The sequence below is a fragment of the Lutra lutra genome, chromosome 2 (assembly GCF_902655055.1).
Source record: "Lutra lutra chromosome 2, mLutLut1.2, whole genome shotgun sequence".
In the NCBI taxonomy this organism is placed as follows: Eukaryota; Metazoa; Chordata; class Mammalia; order Carnivora; family Mustelidae; genus Lutra; species Lutra lutra.
The window spans coordinates 116,457,481-116,475,055 of record NC_062279.1 but is presented as its reverse complement, the minus strand read 5'-3'; positions in this window follow the sequence as shown (position 1 = coordinate 116,475,055).

The following is a 17,575-nucleotide window of genomic DNA, read 5'->3' as shown; positions in this document are numbered from 1 at the left end:
TCTCATGCACTGTACATTCCATCTATAAAAATTTTATACTGGTCTCTTACATACCTTGCAAATTTCTACTTAACCTTTTGAGTACATACTATCCAATTATAATTACATTTAAGATTCTTGTATGTTCATTTTAGCATGTGTATCAGTTCTGGGTTTGTTTACATTGGTTGCTTTTACTGTTTTTCCTTTTCACCACAGGTCGCATTTTCCAGGCTCTGCATGCCTGATAATCTTTGACAGGATTCCAGGTATTATAAATTTTGCCTAATTGGGTACCAAATGTTGTCTGGCATGCAGTTATGTTCCCTGGAAATTATTTGATAATTTTTGGTCTTGTTTTTCATACATATGAGTTAGGACCAATGTAATTTAAAATTTGTGATCTTATCTGGCAAAAGTACAAGACAATTATTGCATTTTTTTTTTCTTACTAAGATTGATATAATAGGAGAGAATGGGCATATGAATGCATACTTATTTTATGATATACTCTAGAAAGTTATTCTAGCTTCTTTTTCACCCCAAATAAATTTCCATTTGACTCAATTAACCTTCCTGAATTAACTTATTTGAAAAGAACCATGTGGAATTCTGGATTGGTGATGTGAAAAGCTCTGAAGACTCATTCACCAACAGAACCACAATTGGTAAAAATTAAGAGGATGATAGGTCCATAAGAGCAGCAAACTAAAATAATAGACTCATTAGTCTATCAGAGAGAACCAAGATAATATATAGTTAAAAAGAATCCTACTGATGTTAGAACATACATCAAAGACTAGCTTCATAGATTATCCCTGAAAAGAACCCTAAAATTAATTGAATCATACCATGGAGCAATTTATGCCCAGGGCATTGCCACAAATAGAGAAAGACCCACACCTGGTGAAGTCTAATAACTGGGTATAACCAACACAAGCTGAGAGTTTAACAGAAAGATTAAGAGTCCAGATAGACCCACTATCATCTCAAGGTGACATGTACAAGCCTTGTCTGCACCCTCTGAGGAATGACCTCATAGAATTCACATTGTATGGGAAATCGACTTAAAAAAAAAATTGTCTATTTAAGTCACTAAGCAAATGAACAAACAACCTAAAGATATCCCCAAAGTGAGTGGCAGTATCCAGAGATGCTGCAATATATTGATTCAAATTTCCAGTGTTCAACAAACAGTGATTAGACATTCAAAGAAATAGGAAAAACAAAACAAAACAAAACACAGAAACAGGAAAGAAACACAGAAAAAAAAAAAAAAAAAGGCAGATGATAGAAACTGCTTGTGAGAGGGCCCAAAAATCAGGTTTATTAAAGTCGTTAAAGGAGCCATTATACAAATGTTCAATGATTAAAGTGAAGTATGCTTTGAAAAGTAAAGGGAGGTATAATGATGATGTCTCATCAAGTAGAGAATATCAGTAAAAAGGTGTAAATTATATAAATTATATGAAAAAAACAACTGAAAATCCAGTAGTTGAAATGTAAAATAACTGAAAGGAAAATTTCATCAGAGGTACTCAACTGTAGATTTAAATTGGCAGATGAAAGAATTAGTGAGCTTGAAGAGAAGTCAAAACAGTTTATGCAGTCAGAATAGAGTGGGGCATGAGGAAAGGGAGGAAAAATAATTAAACCCTCAGAGAAATGTGAAAAGACATTATATTCAACCTACACATGAGACTACCAGGACAGGCAAGTGGATGGAAAAGAAAAAAATATATATGTTACAATAATCAATGGCTGAAAACTTCACAGATCTGATGAAAAACATTTATAAATCAAGAACTTCATCAAGTAGGGGAAACAACAAGAGTTGGGTCTGAACACATCATAGTAAAAATGTCGAAAGAGATATGTAAAGAGAATATTTTGAAAGCTGCAAGACACAAGCAATTATGTATAAGAGAACCCCAATAATATTTCTGTCAGAATTCTCATCAAAAACAATAAAAACCAGAAAATAGGAGCACTTGGGCGGTTCAGTTGATTAAGCCTCTGCCTTATGCTCAGATCATGATCCCAGCGTCCTGGGATCAAGCCCCACATTAGGCTCTCTGTTCAGCGGGGAGTCTGCTTCTCTCTCTGCTGCTCCCCCTGCTTGTGCTGTGTGTGTGTGTGTATGTGTGTCTTTGTCAAATAAAAATTAAAAAAAAAACAACAGAAAATAAGGGAGTACTTATTCAAAGTGCTGGAATAAATCTTATATAAGTAAAGAAAGAATAAAATTTCATTACTTGGATTATTAAAAAAAAAAAAAAGAATGTGAGTTTAGAATTCAAAGGCATATGAAAGCATCAGTGTTTACACAACTGTATTTTCTATATTTTAGCTTCTTTTTAATTAGCATGGAAACTATAATATCATCTGAAATGTAAAGGTAAATGGCTTGATTAATAAAACATGGTCTATGAACACATTTAATCGGTAATGTCTAAGTCTATGGAGAAGTAAAGAGGCTTGTAATGAGACATAAGTAGTTGTGAGAAAAGACATCACAGCCCATTTCCTGACAGGAAGATTTAATCACCCGAAGCTGCTTTTGCAGCTAGTGCCAAAGCATGTTAGCTTTGCCTTCAGAGAGCAGGATGTCTGTCAAGTCTGCAGTAAAGCAAACGGAATTGCTGCCAACACGCTGCCTACAGACAACAGATGATCCTCAGACGCCATTTATTTTACTTCTGCACATTTTGATCTTGTGTTGTGTTATCTATAGAACATATTGAGCCTGTATATCACTACAAAAGGACTTCTAGTGGGGGAAAAATGCTGCTAAGTTAGAAAAACAAACAAAATGCTTCTTTAGAGTTTAAACTAGTTTAAAATTAGCATCTATCTTCATTTTGATGGTAATATCAAAAGCTATTAAGCTTTTAAAGGAACATAAATAAAATATTTACATTTGAAAATAGGTAGGTGATTAGAAGGTTTCCGTGGTCTATATTCAATGCTATCTAGTTTCTCAACTTCTAATTCCTTATCATCATGGTTCTTGATAATTATTTAATTTGTTTATTTGTTAACTTAATTTATGAATGATTGTGTGTCCTAATGCCAGTCCATGCTGTAAGAATGCAGTGTTAAAGATGGACAAAGGAGGGAGATTTTTCTCAGTATTGGAGGAAACAGCTGTTTAAGATTTTCTAAGGGATTCATCTTGATACATTATTGGACCTACAGGAGTGGAACTATGTGAAATTTTGACTACTCATGTAATTGCTATAGAGTTATCTTTGTATTCATTATGAATTTATAGACTAGCGATTATAACACTAGTTATTTAGTATTAGCAGTTACAATGTGTTCGTTACAATACATGATTGATTTGCTATCTCATTTAATCCTCACAGTGATCATAATAAGCAGATATTATGATTCCATTTTTTATGGTACAGGACTCTGACTCAGAGGTAAATAACTTACTCAAGGTCATAGAGCTAGTAAGTGACTGAGGCAGTATTTATACATAGATCTCTCCATTTTTTTAAGCTTATAATTTTTCCTTTACACACCCCACATTCTTCTAGCCTTTTGGCCCAAACTGTCTCTTTGACTATTACTACTCTTCCACCATGTTTTAGAGGAAAAGCAAAAAACAAAAAACAAAAAACAAGTCAGTTCATGTTATCCATACATCATGCATTAAATCTTAACTCATATTGCTTTAAGTCAATAAGCCTCTGAAGTGGGTTGAGTAGGGAAGAAACACTGAAGATCTGTTTAGTTACTCAATAAAGAATTATAAGGTCATTCTTACAATTGGCTTGGCATCTCAGACTCTAGAGATACTGTTGGCTGACTTCGTATTTTAAGTGCTGAACCTGAGCAGTAATATTCAACCTCCTACTTCTTATTTTTTCATAGTTCCTCAAGACTCCTCTAGGTTCCTAGATTATAACTCCCAAGGGTCTAGGGGCTGCCAGATCATCTTTGAGACAACTGCTACTGGACTGGCTTCACTAGGAATCAGCTGCTTTGTAAAAACAGTGACTTCCATAGGATTTTCTAGTAACAGAGTTAGACCAGGAATAAACTCCAGTTCTGGATATCTGAGTCTGCCTCCACATGTCACTTGTCACAGATTATTTACAAAGATGAGTCTACTATGACTTTCTCATTCTTTATTCTATTTTTTTTTTATCATTTCCTCCTTCTCACTAACTTCTTTATCTTGTTTATTTCATTGTTCTTTCTCTTCTTCCTTCTTTTGGTATCCTTAAATCCTTCATTCTCTTTCCCATTGAAAATTGTCTAGAAATAAATGTAGGGAATGGTTAAGAAAAGAGGAACTTTCCATGAAAGCCATTGTGAGGTGAAAATTTTAAAATATTAATCTTTGATATGACCAGGAAAAATAATCGAAAGCAAAAAAATATATAATGTAGAATATTTTTTGTGAACTTTTAGTTAAAATTGAATCACATTGATCAATAATTCTGTTCAAGGATACCACACATCAAAATCAAATAGGATTTCTGCTTAAATCATTACCTTAATGGAAATGAGTATTTGATGAGATAGTGGCTTATAATTGAAATACTTGCTAGCAGGGAGAAAAAACTAAAAGTTATCCAATGTGAAGTACTGGGGGAAATTTCGTAAGTACTACGATGTTAAACCTTACTTTAATAATTAAACACACACACACAGAAACTCACACTAACTCACAAAAAATCATACTAATTTACCCAGCTAAAGATACAAAAAATTAAAAAGAACCTAAGAACATAAGTAGGCAGAATAATAGCCCCCAAATTATCTACATCTTAATCCCTAGAACTTGAGAAAATGTTTCCATACATGGCAAAAGGAGTTCACATTTGGTTAAGGCCCTTGAGATGGAAAGATTACGCTTTACTATATAGGTGGGACCAATCTAATCACATGGGTCCTTTTTTAAATTGTAATATCATTTGGGATAAATTTTACTTTCTACATATTATAACCAATATTATTTTATAATTTAAAATTTGGACTAATGTCCACACTTTGTGGGGCAGTATATTACATTGAACATCTTATTTACTAATTCTACAAGGAAAACAACAACAACAACAACAAAACAACCACCAAAAAAACTATCTGCTTCACAATGAATGATAGAAGAGGTCAAACATGGTGTGTCAGGGGTAACACTTCTTACACTTTCTTCAGGGGATCCTGGGATTCAGTGTTTGGGTTGGTGTCACATGGTAATCGCAAACAGAATTGATACTGGGGGATTCAAAGTGGTGAAGATATACTGTTTAATGCTTAAACACTCCTCTTGTGAGGAAGAAATGTCGTTTTTTTTTTAAATATTTTAGTTACTAGAGAGAGAGAGAAAGAATGAGAGAGAAGTACAAGATGAGGGAGGGTCAGAGGGAGAAGCAGAATCCCACTGAGCACCAAGCCCAACATGGGGCTCCATCCCAGGACTCCAGGATCATGACCTGAGCTGAAGGTAGCCACTTAACTGACTGAGCCACCCAAGTGGCCCAGGAAATGTTTTTCTTTATGTACGAATTCCTTAGAGAATTATATCTCCTATGAGGAGAAAAAGAGCTAGAACGGAAAAAAAACAAAAACAAAAACAAAAACAATAAAAAAAACCAAGAGCTGAGATTTAATAAAGCAAGCATCTTTTATTAAGAAGTAAAGAAAGTAAAGAAATGCTGAAATGTGGAGTTAATTGTTTGTTGTTGACCTTAACCCAGAAATTATATGTACTGGGGTAGTATGTAGAGAGACTTTTTTGTGAAGACTGGCTTCCTAAATATATCTCTCAAGCAATGGATTCCAGATGATTTTTTAGTGCTCCTAGAAATAAGTCCCTGGTGGTTATGTGAGTACCTTATCCTAACATGGCCTCCTTCATTGTATGCCATGGATTTTCTTCACCTTACCTCTAAAGAATCTTTTCATGGGACATTTCACTGGGCATTCAAGGCATATCTAACTAAAGTGAAAAAGAGGTTCAAGAAAGTAAGAAGAGAAATGGAAAGCTAAATTGAAGAATATTTATGAATACTCATGTGTAATTTTATATTTATTATGATATGTAATATCATCAACGTTTTATACTTTGCAAATATAGTCTTACCAATCGTTTACTCTTTAATTTTCAATAATTTCCCATGATAAAATGTATGGTGTGCATAAAGATAATTTTATTGTGTGAATGCTACATATCAGTTAACTTTATCTTTCACTTCATGAATCTCAACCTAAGTGCTGAAGAAATTTAAAATCATTTGTATTTCATTAACAAATCTCTTCCATTATTGCCTGTGCTTTGCCTCTACCTAGGATGTTCCCCCTCCCCTCATCATTTGGAAATCATCCAGTCCCTTTATAATAGGTTTCACTTCCTGTGGAGCTCTTCTCTGCCTACTCTATACTGATTTAAGCTTCTTTTTCTCTGTATCACTTTTAATTTAGCTCTGTATGTACAGCCATCAAACATTTTGCAATATCATATAATATCAATATGCTTGTTAGCTTCCTACTAGAATCCATGGTAAGTGCAAATAATGTAACTTCTTGTGGTGCTTACAAAATTCTTGTTGCTAAAATCCCAGTAGATATGTAATTGGAGAAAGAATGATAAATTGTTTACTAATGGAGGGGGGCGGGGAGTAAGTACTGAGTCTTGACCAAACTAAAATTTAAATGTCAAAGCAGAATCATTGATTTTTAGTCAGAATTGGATTAATAGTAAACCCACTGTCAGGGTGTCTGGGTGGCTCAGTGGGTTAAGCCTCTACCTTAGGCTCAGGTCATGATCTCAGGGTCCTGGAATCGAGCCCTGCATCTGGGCGGGGTGGGTATCTCTGCTCAGCAGAGAGCCTGCTTCCATCTCTCTCTCTGCTTGCCTCTCTGCCTACTTGTAATTTCTCTCTTTGCCAAATAAATAAATAAAATATTTAAAAAAATAAAAAAAATAGTAAACTCACTGTCCTTAGGACTCAGGTTATGGAGGTAGATGAGGGTCATTTTAATAATAGCACAAATAACTTGCTTATGTCCCCATTTATCTGGGGAAATTCTCCATCCTTTTCTTGGTGTCTGTGCCCATGTATTTCACAGTCATTCCTTGGGATGGTCCACATGGACTCTCAAAATGTATTTAAGCCATACTTTGAAGCCTTGATTGATCTTCCTCTCCTGTCCCAGCTTCCTCTTGGCAAGATCATCTGCTCATCAATATGTGAAGTTTCCTCATTGCCAATTATTAAAATTCCTGAGGTTGCCCACCAAAGGGGCCCAATACACAATCTTCAAAGTTCAGGAGTTATAGAGTAAGAATCAACTCAATTTCAATTTTTAATCCATTCTGTTGGTTACACATTCTAGGAAGTATGATTGTTCATATTCCTTCACCATATCTCAAAAAGTTCTCCAGGAAACACCACTTTCAGGCTCTGCTCTTCTCCACATGGGCTCAAAAGAAGAAGAAGAAGAAGAAGAAGAAGAAGAAGAAGAAGAAGAAGAAGAAGGAGGAGGAGGAGGAGGAGGAGGAGGAGGAGGAGGAGGAGGAGGAGGAGGAGGAGGAGGAGGAGGAGGAGAAAAGAAGAAGAAGAAGAAGAAGAAAGCAGTTCAGAAAGATAAGCGAAGTACTGATTGTTTTTTTTTTTTTTTTTCTTGTTCCATAAAGACCTGGTGTACTGTTTTAGTTTCCTAGGACTACTGTTATAAACTATCACAGATGGGACAACTTAAAACAGCAGAACTTATAGTTTCATTCTCAGAGCCTAGAAGTCCAAAATTAAGATGTCAGCAGTGCCATGCTCCTTCTGAAGGCTCTTTTTTTTTTTTTTTTAAAGATTTTATTTATTTATTTGTCAGAGAGAGAGAGGGAGAGAGAGCGAGCACAGGCAGACAGAATGGCAGGCAGAGGCAGAGGGAGAAGCAGGCTCCCTGACGAGCAAGGAGCCTGATGTGGGACTCAATCCCAGGATGCTGGGATCATGACCTGAGCCGAAGGCAGCTGCTTAACCAACTGAGCCACCCAGGCGGCCCTGAAGGCTCTTAAAAAAGATGTGTTCCAGGCCTCATTCTGACTTCTCATAGCCTCAGATGTTCCTTGAATGGTTCATCTCAATTTTCCTTCTTCACAAGGTATTCTTTCTGTCCTCACAATGTCTTCCCTCTGTGTTTGTGCCCAAAGTTCCCTTTTATCAAGGACACCAGTCATACTGGATTAAAACCCACTCTAATGACCTCATCTTAACCTATTTAAGTCTGTGAAGACCCTATTTTCGAATAAGGTCACATTCTGAAGTACTGGGGGGGTTTAAACCTTTAACATACCTTTCTTGGGGGACTCAATTTGACTCAGTGTTTTCCAAACATTCATGCAGTTCCCAAAAAACACAAAGACCTTCATGTCTGTAGACCATAGGTGGCCTAAAATCACAGCATCCGGGTAGATATAACAGAATCTTAATCCTCCTTGGCCTCAGCCAAGTATTAGCCTGTTAGGAAATCTGGGGAATATTAAAGAAAAAAAAAAGTAATCTCACTCTTTCATACATTCTGTGTGTAAGAAAAAATGAAATACTATAGTAAATCACCAATATCTACATTTTATATGCACCAGACTATCTGAATGACATGAAAATGCAGAAATTGCTTAGAATGAGGATGTGAACTGGAGGTGCTATTCAAAATGAGGGAACACTTTCAAAAGACAAAAGCTTATCATATGCAATGGAATGCTTAGGATTCCCCCAAGAAATGTGAAAGGTATTTGACATTTTATTTATTGAAGAAATTTCTTGAAAAATATTTTATTTTCATCAACATCTTATTACATTTGAAAACTTTACATTGAGTTCCTTTTGGAAATAATATCATTTTTATACTCCTTACTTTATTCTACTACTTTTATGGTTAAATATCATAAATTTAATATTTGATTCACCTGGAGTTGATTTGGTAGGATTTTAGTATAGGATGGCTACTCAGTTTCCTGTCAAAAAGTTATTAAGTAATTCATACATTGGCACTCATTTAAAATGCCATGCAGAAGTAAAATGCATTCCTCTATGTCTGGGCATCTATTTCTGAACACTATGATATCCTTTTGACCTGTTTGCCTTAGGCTGCACTGTTAGCAATCAAAATTTTTTTTTTATTATTATTATTTTTTAAGTAGGCTCCATGTCTAGCATGGAACCCAACACAGGGCTGGAACTCAGGAACCTGAGATCAAGACCTGAACTGAAATCAGGTGTCAGAGGCATAATTGATTCAACCACCCAGGCTCCCCTAGAAATTTATTTTTAATTACTCCACAACGCTTGTCCTTTTCTGATATTCTAGTATCTTTGTGCCCTCTTCTTTGTGAATTTTTGAATCAGTTTATTAAAGCACACACACACACACAGAGGTGTGTGGAATTATTTTTTATTAACATATAATGTATTATTTGTTTCAGGGATACAGGTCTGTGATTCATCAGTCTTACACAATTCACAGCACTCACCATAGCACATACCCTCCCCAATGTCCATCGCCCAGCACTCCATCCCCCCTCCACTCCAGCAACCTTCAGTTACCTGTGTATAATCCAAATGGTATTTTTAATGAGATATCTTTAAATATATGGAATAAAATAAATGGGATTGGCCGCTTTATGAGATAATTTCATATACTCTTAAACAGGTTTTTTTCCTTCATATAGTAACAATGATCTTTATATATATCATTTATATTTTGTTTCTATTTTAACTCTTCATTTTCTATTAGGTAGATTATTCATTCACTAGTTGTTTATATGTTTTATTTGTTGTTTTGTGTTCCCTGTCTCACCCTACAATTATTTCTGAAGTAATACAAGTTGGAACTAAAGCAGGAGGAGTGGTCTTCAGGGTTCGGTATAGAGTACAGCCTGTCCTGGAGGGCGATGAGGAGGGGATGGGTGATGTCTGGTTCAGGAGGGGACTGAGCAAATGAAGCAAACAGTAAGTACAAGAGAAGCAGGTTTCCTTCTCATTGGAGAAGGGAATTACACATTAGGAGGGAAAAAAGAAAAGGATAGCCTAATATTTTTTATACAAATATACACACATATGTATAGATAAAAATACTCTTTAGCTTTCCCTACTGAGAGGACTTAAAAACAAGAACACTCCAAGAACAAGCTGTCTCTGAAACACATGCTTATGCCAAAAGCTTGGAGGTGCTCAAAGAATGAGAAGCACATGTCAGCAGGACTCAAAATCTAGCCTGAATGGGTTCTGTGAACAAACTGGGGATTATCTCTTATTTTAAGAGAACTTCACTTACATAGAAACTGGAGAAAGCACTTGGCATGTAAGCTTACTCATTTTGGCAAAATTTCTTATAATTGTTTAACATAAACTTTTATTTCAGGTTATTTTTGGAGATGTGAGAAGAATCTTATTGTATTGATAACCAGACATCTTTTGTAAAGATGTATTACCTATTTGTGAAGAAAGGAAAAGAGGGACGCCTGGGTGGCTCAGTTGGTTAAGCAGCTGCCTTCGGCTCAGGTCATGATCCCAGCGTCCTGGGATCGAGTCCCACATCGGGCTCCTTGCTCATCGGGGAGCCTGCTTCTCCCTCTGCCTCTGCCTGCCATTCTGTCTGCCCGTGCTTGCTCTCTCTCCCTCTCTTTCTCTGACAAATAAATAAATAAAATCTTAAAAAAAAAAAAAAAGAAAGGAAAAGAAAAGCTTTGCACTCTTCAAAGCACAGGAGCATCAGTGCAGCTCCAGCGGCTGTTGGAGTTGGCTGTATGAAGGGAGGGAGCCGGCGGAACCTGTTTTCAAACCCTCTTGGCACCTTTCATGGAAAGTGCATGTTTGGATGCCATCATACAGATTATGTAAAAGAAAACACCCACCTCTATTGGGGCACCTGGGTGGCTCAGTGGGTTAAAGCCTCTGCCTTCGGCTCAGGTCATGATCCCAGAGTCCTGGGATCAAGCCCCGCATCAGGCTCTCTGCTTGGCAGGGAGCCTGCTTCCTCCTCTCTCTCTGCCTGCCTCTGCCTACTTGTGATCTCTCTCTCTGTCAAATAAATAAATAAAATGTTTAAAAAAAAAAAAAAGAAAAAAAGAAAACCCCCACCTCTATTCATGTCACACCTGCTGTCATCACTGAGTAGCATTTATTAAAATTCAACAATGCAAAATCAATGTAATATTTTTCTTCCAAACGACAGCACTACAAACCACAATTCTCTCTGTATCCTGCACATTCCAGTTCTCTGCCCCTAGCCATTGTTCACCAGGTGCTTACAGATTAATCATGGACCAAAACACTTTAACAGTACCCCCACAATGTATTTATTATAGTTGAAAAACAAGGCAAAGAAAGGGAACATTCTAGGGCTTAGTGAGGCAAAATATTTTTACCAGCAAAGGGTTTGGGAGATCATAAAGAAAACTAAGGGACTTGGCTAATAAGGTCAGTGCCGACATAAAAACTAGCATCCCAATATCAATTACCCAACCATCAGTGTTAAAGCAACATGAAACACTTTGCTATTTAAGAAAATTAATATCATGTTTATTTTAAGGAAAAACTGTCTAATGTTTCTTTTTACCTAATCTAACAGTCCTGAACTAACTTTACATACAGATATTATGTTTTTTATCACCAACATCTTTGTGTTGCATGTTTTATCACACTAATATACCCTATTTTTCCTCATATATTTTCAAAGCCTCTACCATTTGCAAAACTTAATTTAGTAATTTTTTAACATGGTGTTTACTCTGTGCTATTTTTAAACTCTTTTCCTGAAGTCGATTATGAGGCAGGCAAATAGCAATGTAAATTTGCTAGTAGAGGTTGGGAGCAGTATAGCTATAATAGAGCTGTTTAAGATTATTTTAAAGTAAGCAAGTTTTTAATGGGACTTCTAAGTGCAGTGAAAGAACATCACTTAGACCTTTGACTTTCCTTCATTTTCATAACCACAGTGTAAATGTCAGGAGCTCGTCTTATACTTTGGATTATTTTCAGCCCTGGAAAGGATCACTGTTTCTGTTCAAAGGAATGGGGAGATGTGGTGCCTGTAGGAACATTTTATAACCTCACGAGAAAGTGCAAGGGCAATAGTGATTTGATATGAAAAACAAAGTTGATATGCTCAACTCAATGATAGTTGATATGTTCAAACTCAACTGATTGAGAAAGTTTTACATGTCTTTGAGTTCACGAAAATTAAGAAAAAAAGAAAAAAAGGAATACACTATAGATTTTAATTATTTCTCTATCAACAATACCATATAAAGGAACTATGCAAGTTTATTATCTGCTAAGTTTTCCCCTTTCACTGAAGTGTAAATCCAGCTCTACATGACATTGTGTTCCAAGTCACTGGCTCCAAAATGTTTGAAATTGGAAGTGTAGTGAGGGACACAGCAGTTTGCGTATGGCACAACCCCATATGTTTCAACAGCTTTGCCTTTGCCAAGAGCCATCCTCAAGTGGCTGGCAAAGCTTAAATATGTACAGACTGAGAACATCTGTAACTTCCATCCTAACACTTCCTATGATAGAGTCAAACAAAGTTGCATCTGTAAGCACAGTATCTAAAGAAAAGAAAGCTGGCATTTAAAAGTCAGGACATGGGCAAATCCAAAGTTTAATTAAAATATCACTAACTTGAATGAGCTGTTCTGTTTTCTTTTTCCACTGGTGATGACAGATGCACATGGATTCATAGGCATGTGGAAATACATATTTGATAGCAGTTTTGTTAAAATTAAGGACTCATCTAGTCATCTGACAAAAGTTTTAAAAGTGAATTATGGAATAAGGCATAATGGCATATATTGTGGGATACAATACTGGTGCAGTGTTCCATGGAATGGAAGATGAAAGTCCCTAAGTGGCTCAAAGGTTAAACATTTCCATAGAACAGTCAGAGCCGAGCTGAGGTAAAAACTGTAGTAGTAATGGTAGTAGTAATAGCAATAGTAGTAGTAATAGTAGTAATAACTATGACTACTGCCATTCATTAAGTAACCATCATAAGCCAAATATCATAATATGCCATTTAATTTATCTCATTGAATTAATGAGATAATTAATGAGTCTGTGTGTCTAGCCTCCTCAGCTTGGAGTACCATCAATGTCATTCCAAGATGGCGCCTCAAATCCTCATAGTGCCCAGATTAGCATTGAGAGCATTTTCTCATGGCTTAGTCCTCTGCTATGGCACAGAATATCTCTTCATGTTTAAGTAGATATCCAGGTAGGTCCTCTTTATTCTCCTACCTTGCAGGGATGCAGGCACTCACAAAATGCCAGAGGATTTCTTACCCAGGTTCTGAAGAACACAAAAATGGATTGCTACACCATAATTTTCTGAAAAGATAAAGCAGAAAATTAGCTGGCTTGTGAATGTTGTGACAGGAAATCAAACTACCCCAAAACGGCTGTCATGTCAGGTTAAGGTCAGCCTCCAAAGTCTGGCTGTACTTCGAGGCTGGAGCCAGGCTCTGGCTAAGGTGACTGACTCTGCTAAATGCCACAAAAATTCCTCAGAGAGGATTCCTGTGGGTATCTCTTTTCTCTACTGATCCTGAAGTCTTATGGATACAAAGGGCAGAGGCTCAAGATGTCCCCTGTTGTTTCCACCTCCATCTGTTTTCTCCAACTCTTGCAGCTGCCATCATTGAAGCCTAGGCAGGAACCTCAGCTGTGAGGTCAAAGGGACAGATATAGAAGGATTATTTCAGTGAAGGACCCTCTATATTTTGGGAAAACACAAAAATGATCTTCAGACCTAGTTACTGATTGGTACCATAAACAATTGTTTCTCAGGTTAATATGGATGTCTAACACCCTACAATATTGTTTCCTTATTTAGGAAACTAAAACTTAATGGTATTTTCCCAAATCTTATTCAGTCACTTTAAAATAATTTATATAACAATAAAATCTAATGCCTAAGAAACAGTATTACCACTTTTTGCATGCTAATAAAGATAAAATAATGAATACATCCTAATTCCTCATCTGAGTCATAAATTATTAATTCAGTGTTTTCAGATGCCTTGAGGCTGTGTAGAATATATCTTTCAAATAATTTTCAAAATTTCCCATTTTGATCTCAGCCAGGGAATGACTTAGTGTGAAACAGCATTGGTGACCTGGTGCTAGCAGTTCAAAAAGTGTCACAAACAGCACACTAACACTGGCCCCATCCAGAAATGTCTTGCCTATTAAGCAAAGCTCTTTTCTTGTCAGGATCAGAATTCCAACTCAACGGGGCGCCTGGGTGGCTCAGTGGGTTAAGCCGCTGCCTTCGGCTCAGGTCATGATCTCAGGGTCCTGGGATCGAGTCCCGCATCAGGCTCTCTGCTCAGCGGGGAGCCTGCTTCCCTCTCTCTCTGCCTGCCTCTCCGTCTACTTGTGATCTCTCTCTCTGTCAAATAAATAAATAAAATCTTAAAAAAAAAAAAAAAAGAATTCCAACTCAAACTAGCACACAAAAGGGAAGGAAATTTATCATATCATTAACTGGGAGGTTCAGGAATGCATCAGGTCCAACATCCAGATCCCTGAACACACCATTGTTTTCTTTGTATCTCTCGCACACACACACACACACACACACTCACACACACACAAGGCTCAGATAGAAACACACAGACAGGCATACACATAACTTAATCATAGCATTGTTTCTGCTGTGCTATTCTCATTTCATTCTACAGACAGTTTTCCTTAACACAGACAGGCAAGGTGGACAAGACAGCTTGAGAAATCACATCCTTCCAAAGTGATAAATCTCTTTGGGGAAAATAATCTCTTTAACATCCATTTATGTTTCTTACAAGATGCTGAATTTAAACAGGCTTCCTCCTACATGATCTACATTTGAGGAGCTCTAGAGAACAAATGAGAGAAAACTGTAAGACAACACTTTGAGGATTGAAAGTAGTTAGAACATTATATATTGGGTGGTGGGTATCTGAAGTCTGAGGCAGGGTGCACGAATAAAGAAATAGGAAGGCAGTTGGAGAGCTGGTCTTAGTACTCCTTGTTGTTGCCTTTGGATATGCAATGCCTGATTATTCTGGTGGGGTTTGGCGCCAACACTCAAAACTACTGTGTAGGACATTTAGGGGAGTATAATCAAGGAAGCAGAAGAACCTTGGTTGAGAGAGGTTTGAGGTAAAATATTTCCAAAGAGATCTCCAACTCTTATTCCCCTTCCCCCAACTCTGAAAGAAAGAAAAAGGTGGAGGATTTTAATAAAAGGAGGACTTCCTCTTAGTATTGTTTTCCAGGACTGTTCTACAAATTTGCCATTTCCTTTTGAAATTTTAAATAAACTTCTTAATTTCTACAAAACTCTACTGAGACTTTGAATAAGATTGTATTGATTCTATAGATTAATTTGGGAGAATAGACGTTTAATAATAATAGTGAGTCCTTGGACTCATTAACAAGGTGAATCTATTTATGTCTTCTTTAATTTTTATCAGTAATGTTTTGTAGTCTTTAGTGTATAGTACTTGGACAACATTTGTCACATTTAGTATTTCACATTTTAATGTTATACTACATGGTACTGCTTTAAAATTTCTGATTATTTGTAGCTACTATATATAAAGTCAAAAGAATTTTATGCTTTGGTATTCTTTTCTTCTTTATTTTATTTTAGAGAGAGAGAGAGAGAGTGTGTGTGTGTGTGTGTGCATGTGTGTGTGAGAGAGAGAGGGGGGATGGAGAGGGAGCGTATCTCAAGCAGACTTCCCACTGAGTGCGTAGTCTGACACAGGACTCGATCTTAGGACCCTGAGATCATGAACTGAGCGGAAATCGAGTTGGATGCTTAACTGACTGAGCCACTCAGGTGCCCCAGGTCTTCTATCCTGAAAACTTAAAACTCATTTGTTAAGACAGGTAACTGTTTTGTTGATTCCATCAAGTTTTCTACATAAAAAAATTATATTGTCTATAGATTAAAACAGATGTAATTTTATGCCATCATCTTTAAAATTATGACTTATCCCACAGTTAATAAACAAACAACAAAAATACCCTCTTCCCCCCATATTGTTTTCCTAACACCAGACCTCTGAGTTTCATCCTTCTCCTTTGTAACTTCCTTTGTAACTTCCTAGTGTCTTAAGCCTGAAAGTGACATGAACTCCATTGTTACATAGAGTGCCTCACCTAGGCCAGGGAGCCCTTCAATAGCTTATCCTGGCACTGGTGTTCTCCTTCCATCCCCACTTTCTAGGATCATATCAACCATTCCCTAGATTTTTGTCTATTAGGCTCTGGAAGCTCACAGATAATATCCTTGGAACATCCACGTGTAAATGCCAGAAATGCCACTTTCATTTCAAACAGTTGTGATACCTTTCCTCTCAAATACAACTCTCACTACTAGTAGTTATGCATCATTTGGGAATAATTTGCTCCTAAGGGATTTAGGTTGTCAATAACAAAATTATGTTGTTTGACTTAGAGCTCACTGAGGCAAGCAATAAATTTAAAATAAGCTATTCAACCCCATTACCTGTGTATATCTCACAATCACATCTTAAATCCTTGAAAAATGACATCTTTTTTTCAGTTATTTCAGCTTTTCTATAAATAAATGGTATCTAGTTGATAAGAATAAAAAAGGTATAATTTAAAGTTCATTCTATAAGATCAAATTTTATGGATATATGCATCAAAATAACCTCTTTAAAAGTTGAAAGTGACAGTCACTTAAACAGTAAAGGGAGTTTACGTAACTGGAATCAGAAATGGCTGATTTCAGACAAAGCTTTATACAGGGCACATATGTCATGGGCGTCCTATTTTCTTCCTTCCTTTCTTTCTTTCTTTCTTTCTTCCTTCCTTCCTTCCTTCCTTCCTTCCTTCCTTCCTTCCTTCCTTTCTTTCTTTCTTTCTTTTTTTAGTTTCAGGTATAGAATTTAGTGGTTCATCACTTTTGTACCCAGGGCTCAACATAACAAGTGTCCTCCTTAATGCCCATTCCCCAATTAGCCCATTCCTCCACCCACCTCCCCTCCAGCAACCTTTCATTTGTTCTCTATAATTAAGAGTGTCTTTTGCAGTTTGCATCTCTCTCTCTCTCTCTCTTTTTCTTTTATTTTTTTATCTCTATATTCATTTGTTTTGTTTCTTAAATTCCACATAGGAGTGATAGAGTCCTATTTTCTTTCCAGGTCCTCCCTCTCTCTTCTGCAGCAGAAGACCCTTAAGTTTCAGACAGATGAAGTCTCCAGTTGGTAAGCTCATATACTAATAGAGTTTCCTATTATCTCCTGAGATGTGACTAGGTTATATGTTTATCCCTTAATTCATCACCACTGCAGGAATGCTGGGTCATCCCTGCAGTCAAATCCCACTAACGGGAAGAGATTTTTCAGACTGCAGATGATGTCCTAATAGTAGGTTGTAAAATCAATACATCAATTTCTATACTATTTGTAAAAATAGCATGCTAGAATAGAATAAAAGGAAAATTATCACAATGCATCATTCTTAATAGCAGTAATTAATATTTTTCTGAATTTTTTCCTCTCATATGTTTGTGAGCATGTGCATATAAATTTATTGTTCTTCCATAGGATATGATACAA